Source organism: Lynx rufus, unplaced genomic scaffold (assembly GCF_022079265.1).
Source record: "Lynx rufus isolate CCGP_SWC_20201006 ecotype Redwood Valley unplaced genomic scaffold, mLynRuf1.p SCAF_8, whole genome shotgun sequence".
In the NCBI taxonomy this organism is placed as follows: Eukaryota; Metazoa; Chordata; class Mammalia; order Carnivora; family Felidae; genus Lynx; species Lynx rufus.
In genome coordinates, this window is record NW_025814896.1 from 70,435,389 (window position 1) to 70,442,013 (window position 6,625).

The following is a 6,625-nucleotide window of genomic DNA, read 5'->3' on the forward strand; positions in this document are numbered from 1 at the left end:
AATACAAATAACCCAGATAAAACATGGGCAAAAGACTGGAATAACTACTTCACCAAAGAAGTCATATGAATGTCCAAAGAGCAAATGGAAATATCTTTATCATTAGTCACCAGAGAAATGACAATTAAATCAAATGAGACACCAAAACGCCTCCATTATAATGGCTGCAGTACCAAGTGCTGGAGAGAATGTGGATTAACTAGAATTGCCATGGTTGAAGTGGAAAGTAGTACAACCACTTTAAAAAACTGTCATTTTTTTTTTTTTTTTTTTTTTTTTTTTACTGCAAGTTTGTACTTTTTGACTCCTTATTCCCATTTGGCCTACCCCCAACCTTCCACTTTTGGCTATAACCAATCTGTTCTTTGTATCTAACTAGATTTTGGGGGGGGGGATCCTTGCTTTTTGTTTTTTTGTTTTTGTTTATATTCCACACATTGGTGAGATCACATAGGATTTGTCTTTCTCTTATTTCATTTAACATAATGCCCTCAAGGTCCATCCATGTTGCCACAAATGTCAAGATTTCATTTTTTTTTTTTTTTAACTGTAGAACGCTCCACGAATGTTCATGTCACCCTTTCACGGGGCCATACTAATCTTCTCTGTATCATTACAATTTTAGTATATGTGCTGCCGAAGACAGCACTAGATTTCATTCTTTTTTATGACTGAATAATATTCATAAAAATATCTCACATAATATTCAAATATACATCTCACATAGTAATATCCATGTATATATGTTTCTGTATCTTGGCTATATTATAAACATGCTGCAATGAACAATGGGGTTGCACGTATCTTTTTGAATTAATGTTTTTCATTTCTCTGGATAAATACCTAGCATTGAAACTGATGGATCATATAATAGTTTCATTTTTAAGTTTTTGAGAAACCTCCACAGTGTTTTCCATAGTGGTTACACCAATTGCATTCCCACCAGGAGTGCACAAAGTTTCCCTTTCTCTACATCTTTGCCAACACTTGTTATTTTTTATCTTTTTGAAATTAGCCATTCTAACAAGTGTCAGGTGATAGCTCATTGTGGTTTTAATTTGCATTTCCCTGATGATTGGTGATGTTCAGCATCTTTCCATGTACCTGTTCAACATCTGTATGTCTTCTTTGGAAAATGTCTATTCATCCTCTGCCCTCTTTTTTTTTAATTTTTTTTTTTTATTTGAGGGAGAGAGAGAGAGAGAGAGAGAGAGAGAGAACAACTGGGAGAGGGGCAGAGAGAGAGGGGAACAGAAGATCCGAAGCCAGCTTGGTGCTGACAGCAGACAGCTCTCTGTGGGGCAGCAGACAGCCCTATGTAGGGCTTGAACTCACGAACTAGGAGATGTTGACCTGAGTCAATGTAAGATGCTTACTGACTGAGCCACCTAAGCACCCCTCCCCTACCCACTTTTTAATTACGAATCTTTCTGTTGAGTTGTGATTTCTTCTATATTTTGGATATTAACCCTCTTTCATACATATCATTTTCAAATATTTTCTTCCATCCAGTAGGTTGCCTTTTCATTTTTGTTGGTAGTTCCCTTTGCTATGTAGAAGCTCTAAGTTTGAAGTAGTCCCACTTGTTTATTTTTGCTTTTGAGGTCTTTATTTTTTATGTCAAATTCAAAAAATCACCACTAAACCTATTTTTATTTTCTAGGGAATTGGCTATACTGAACTTTTTAAAGTGATAAGCATGACTCAATTTTTAAAAATTACCTAATAGCAAAAAGAATAGTCAACCAAATATTGTAATGAACATTTATTGAGTGCCTTTTTCTATCCCAGGACTATTCTCAAAACATAACTTCCATCATCTCTTTTAATCTTTGTGACAGTATTATTAAGTAGATGCCATCACCATGTGCTTGGCAGGTCTTGAGCAGAGTACATGCTGGTTAAGTACATTTTGAATAGATTATCCCCACTTTGTGGATGAAGATGCTAAAGCTTTGAGGGGCTAAGTCACTTGTCCAAGGCCCACTCACTGTCAGTGATAGAGCCAAGTCTCAGACTCCTATCAATCTGCAGACAAGATTATACTCTCAGCTCCAAAGCCTAAGATTCTTCTCATGCCTGACAAGTCAAGTAGAGATTCTTTTTTTTTTTTTTTTGAACACTTCTCTATCATCAATGATATGAGAACAATTTGTCCCTTCCTTTAAAGGAACAGTTTAATCTCCAGCATTTGCTCTAAAATTGCTAGCCTTGCAAATAGTGTCAAATGTCATTTAGCCACAAGCATTCTATTTGGGCTGTGCTGTGCATATTTTATGAAGTTGTTCCTACTCTTTCTTCAGCCCTTAAATCAGTAGAGAAGGTAAATTAGGAAAGTATTACCAATTGAATGCCAAAATTGAGAAATGGTTAAGAAGTCTTTTCTCCTGAAGTGGCTGGAGCCATAACAAATTCTTACCATTTTGAAAAAGTGGGGTTTGGAATAAGGAAGAATATAGAGTCACAGAGTTTGTGTTTGATTTCCTGTGAGGAACTCTGGTTGTCTGTCTCCAGTTATGAAATTCAATGTATAATTGCAGTAAAACTATGACTATGCAATGTTTGGAAATTCTACTGAGTGAATTGACGCAGTCTGGACATGTATGATAAAAGTTAAATATGTAGGGATGGTTCCAGAGCTAGAGCCAGATTCTGCAAGGGAACTCTTTCTCAAAGAATAGAGCATCTATCTTAGGATATCTATAGGCGGACATAGTGCTGTAGCTTTATAATTTGTGTGTGTGTGTACAAATTATAAATGGTTATACTTTAATATATTGTAACATTGCATATATATACATATATATAAGCTCATAAACATATATGTAATACTTTAGAGACAGTGCTCATATAAGAGCCAGGTGCTTTCATGCCCATGGCCTCATTATAATTCATATCAACACCATAGTGTTGACTTCTTTTTTTTTCTTTTTAGTGATTTATTTATTTATTTTTTTAATATATATATGAAATTTATTGACAAATTGGTTTCCATACAACACCCAGTGCTCATCCCAAAAGGTGCCCTCCTCAATACCCATCACCCACCCTCCCCTACCTCCCACCCCCCATCAACCCTCAGTTTGTTCTCAGTTTTTAACAGTCTCTTATGCTTTGGCTCTCTCCCACTCTAACCTCTTTTTTTTTTTCTTCCCCTCCCCCATGGGTTCCTGTTAAGTTTCTCAGGATCCACATAAGAGTGAAACCATATGGTATCTGTCTTTCTCTGTATGGCTTATTTCACTTAGCATTACACTCTCCAATTCCATCCACGTTGCTACAAAAGGCCATATTTCATTTTTTCTCATTGCCACGTAGTATTCCATTGTGTATATAAACCACAATTTCTTTATCCATTCATCAGTTGATGGACATTTAGGCTCTTTCCATAATTTGGCTATTGTTGAGAGTGCTGCTATGAACATTGGGGTACAAGTGCCCCTATGCATCAGTACTCCTGTATCCCTTGGATAAATTCCTAGCAGTGCTATTGCTGGGTCATAGGGTAGGTCTATTTTTAATTTTCTGAGGAACCTCCACACTGCTTTCCAGAGCGGCTGCACCAATTTGCATTCCCACCAACAGTGCAAGAGGGTTCCCGTTTCTCCACATCCTCTCCAGCATCTATAGTCTCCTGATTTGTTCATTTTGGCCACTCTGACTGGCGTGAGGTGATACCTGAGTGTGGTTTTGATTTGTATTTCCCTGATAAGGAGCGACGCTGAACATCTTTTCATGTGCCTGTTGGCCATCTGGATGTCTTCTTTAGAGAAGTGTCTATTCATGTTTTCTGCCCATTTCTTCACTGGGTTATTTGTTTTTCGGGTGTGGAGTTTGGTGAGCTCTTTATAGATTTTAGATACTAGCCCTTTGTCCGATATGTCATTTGCAAATATCTTTTCCCATTCCGTTGGTTGCCTTTTAGTTTTGTTGGTTGTTTCCTTTGCTGTGCAGAAGCTTTTTATCTTCATAAGGTCCCAGTAATTCACTTTTGCTTTTAATTCCCTTGCCTTTGGGGATGTGTCAAGTAAGAAATTGCTACGGCTGAGGTCAGAGAGGTCTTTTCCTGCTTTCTCCTCTAAGGTTTTGATGGTTTCCTGTCTCACATTTAGGTCCTTTATCCATTTTGAGTTTATTTTTGTAAATGGTGTGAGAAAGTGGTCTAGTTTCAACCTTCTGCATGTTGCTGTCCAGTTCTCCCAGCACCATTTGTTAAAGAGGCTGTCTTTTTTCCATTGGATGTTCTTTCCTGCTTTGTCAAAGATGAGTTGGCCATACGTTTGTGGGTCTAGTTCTGGGGTTTCTATTCTATTCCATTGGTCTGTGTGTCTGTTTTTGTGCCAATACCATGCTGTCTTGATGATGACAGCTTTGTAGTAGAGGCTGAAGTCTGGGATTGTGATGCCTCCTGCTTTGGTCTTCTTCTTCAGAATTCCTTTGGCTATTCGGGGCCTTTTGTGGTTCCATATGAATTTTAGGATTGCTTGTTCTAGTTTCGAGAAGAATGCTGGTGCAATTTTGATTGGGATTGCATTGAATGTGTAGATAGCTTTGGGTAGTATTGACATTTTGACAATATTTATTTTTCCAATCCATGAGCAGGGAATGTCTTTCCATTTCTTTAAATCTTCTTCAATTACCTTCATAAGCTTTCTATAGTTTTCAGCATACAGATCCTTTACATCTTTGGTCAGATTTATTCCTAGGTATTTTATGCTTCTTGGTGCAATTGTGAATGGGATCAGTTTCTTTATTTGTCTTTCTGCTGCTTCATTGTTAGTGTATAAGAATGCAACTGATTTCTGTACATTGATTTTGTATCCTGCAACTTTGCTGAATTCATGGATCAGTTCTAGCAGACTTTTGGTGGAGTCTATCGGATTTTCCATGTATAATATCATGTCATCTGCAAAAAGCGAAAGCTTGACTTCATCTTTGCCAATTTTGATGCCTTTGATTTCCTTTTGTTGTCTGATTGCTGATGCTAGCACTTCCAGCACTATGTTAAACAACAGCGGTGAGAGTGGGCATCCCTGTCGTGTTCCTGATCTCAGGGAAAAAGCTCTCAGTTTTTCCCCGTTGAGGATGATGTTAGCTGTGGGCTTTTCATAAATGGCTTTTATGATCTTTAAGTATGTTCCTTCTATCCCGACTTTCTCGAGGGTTTTTATTAAGAAAGGGTGCTGGATTTTGTCAAAGGCCTTTTCTGCATCGATTGACAGGATCATATGGTTCTTCTCTTTTTTTTTTGTTAATGTGATGTATCACGTTGATTGATTTGCGAATGTTGAACCAGCCCTGCATCCCAGGAATGAATCCCACTTGATCATGGTGAATAATGCTTTTTATATGCTGTTGAATTCGATTTGCTAGTATCTTATTGAGAATTTTTGCATCCATATTCATCAGGGATATTGGCCTGTAGTTCTCTTTTTTTACTGGGTCTCTGTCTGGTTTAGGAATCAAAGTAATACTGGCTTCATAGAATGAGTCTGGAAGTTTTCCTTCCCTTTCTATTTCTTGGAATAGCTTGAGAAGGATAGGTATTATCTCTGCTTTAAATGTCTGGTAGAACTCCCCTGGGAAGCCATCTGGTCCTGGACTCTTATTTGTTGGGAGATTTTTGATAACCGATTCAATTTCTTCGCTGGTTATGGGTCTGTTCAAGCTTTCTATTTCCTCCTGATTGAGTTTTGGAAGAGTGTGGGTGTTCAGGAATTTGTCCATTTCTTCCAGGTTGTCCAATTTGTTGGCATATAATTTTTCATAGTATTCCCTGATAATTGTTTGTATCTCTGAGGGATTGGTTGTAATAATTCCATTTTCATTCATGATTTTATCTATTTGGGTCATCTCCCTTTTCTTTTTGAGAAGCCTGGCTAGAGGTTTGTCAATTTTGTTTATTTTTTCAAAAAACCAACTCTTGGTTTCGTTGATCTGCTCTACAGTTTTTTTAGATTCTATATTGTTTATTTCTGCTCTGATCTTTATTATTTCTCTTCTTCTGCTGGGTTTGGGGTGTCTTTGCTGTTCTGCTTCTATTTCCTTAGATGTGCTGTTAGATTTTGTATTTGGGGTTTTTCTTGTTTCTTGAGATAGGCCTGGATTGCAATGTATTTTCCTCTCAGGACTGCCTTCGCTGCGTCCCAAAGCGTGTGGATTGTTGTATTTTCATTTTCGTTTGTTTCCATATATTTTTTGATTTCTTCTCTAATTGCCTGGTTGACCCACTCATTCGTTAGTAGGGTGTTCTTTAACCTCCATGCTTTTGGAGGTTTTCCAGACTTTTTCCTGTGGTTGATTTCAAGCTTCATAGCATTGTGGTCTGAAAGTATGCATGGTATAATTTCAATTCTTGTAAACTTATGAAGGGCTGTTTTGTGACCCAGTATATGATCTATCTTGGAGAATGTTCCATGTGCACTCGAGAAGAAAGTATATTCTGTTGCTTTGGGATGCAGAGTTCTAAATATATCTGTCAAGTCCATCTGATCCAATGTCTCATTCAGGGCCCTTGTTTCTTTATTGACCGTGTGTCTAGATGATCTATCCATTTCTGTAAGTGGGGTGTTAAAGTCCCCAGCAATTACCACATTCTTATCAATAAGGTTGCTTCTGTTTATGA

General features: G+C 37.6%; 1 non-coding gene across 1 annotated transcript; it reads right to left on the reverse strand.

The window, feature by feature from the left end:
* Positions 1-543: 543 nt before the first annotated feature.
* On the reverse strand, positions 544-649 carry LOC124504435 (U6 spliceosomal RNA). The gene has a single exon (XR_006960416.1). It is a non-coding gene; the product is annotated as a U6 spliceosomal RNA (small nuclear RNA).
* Positions 650-6,625: the final 5,976 nt, after the last annotated feature.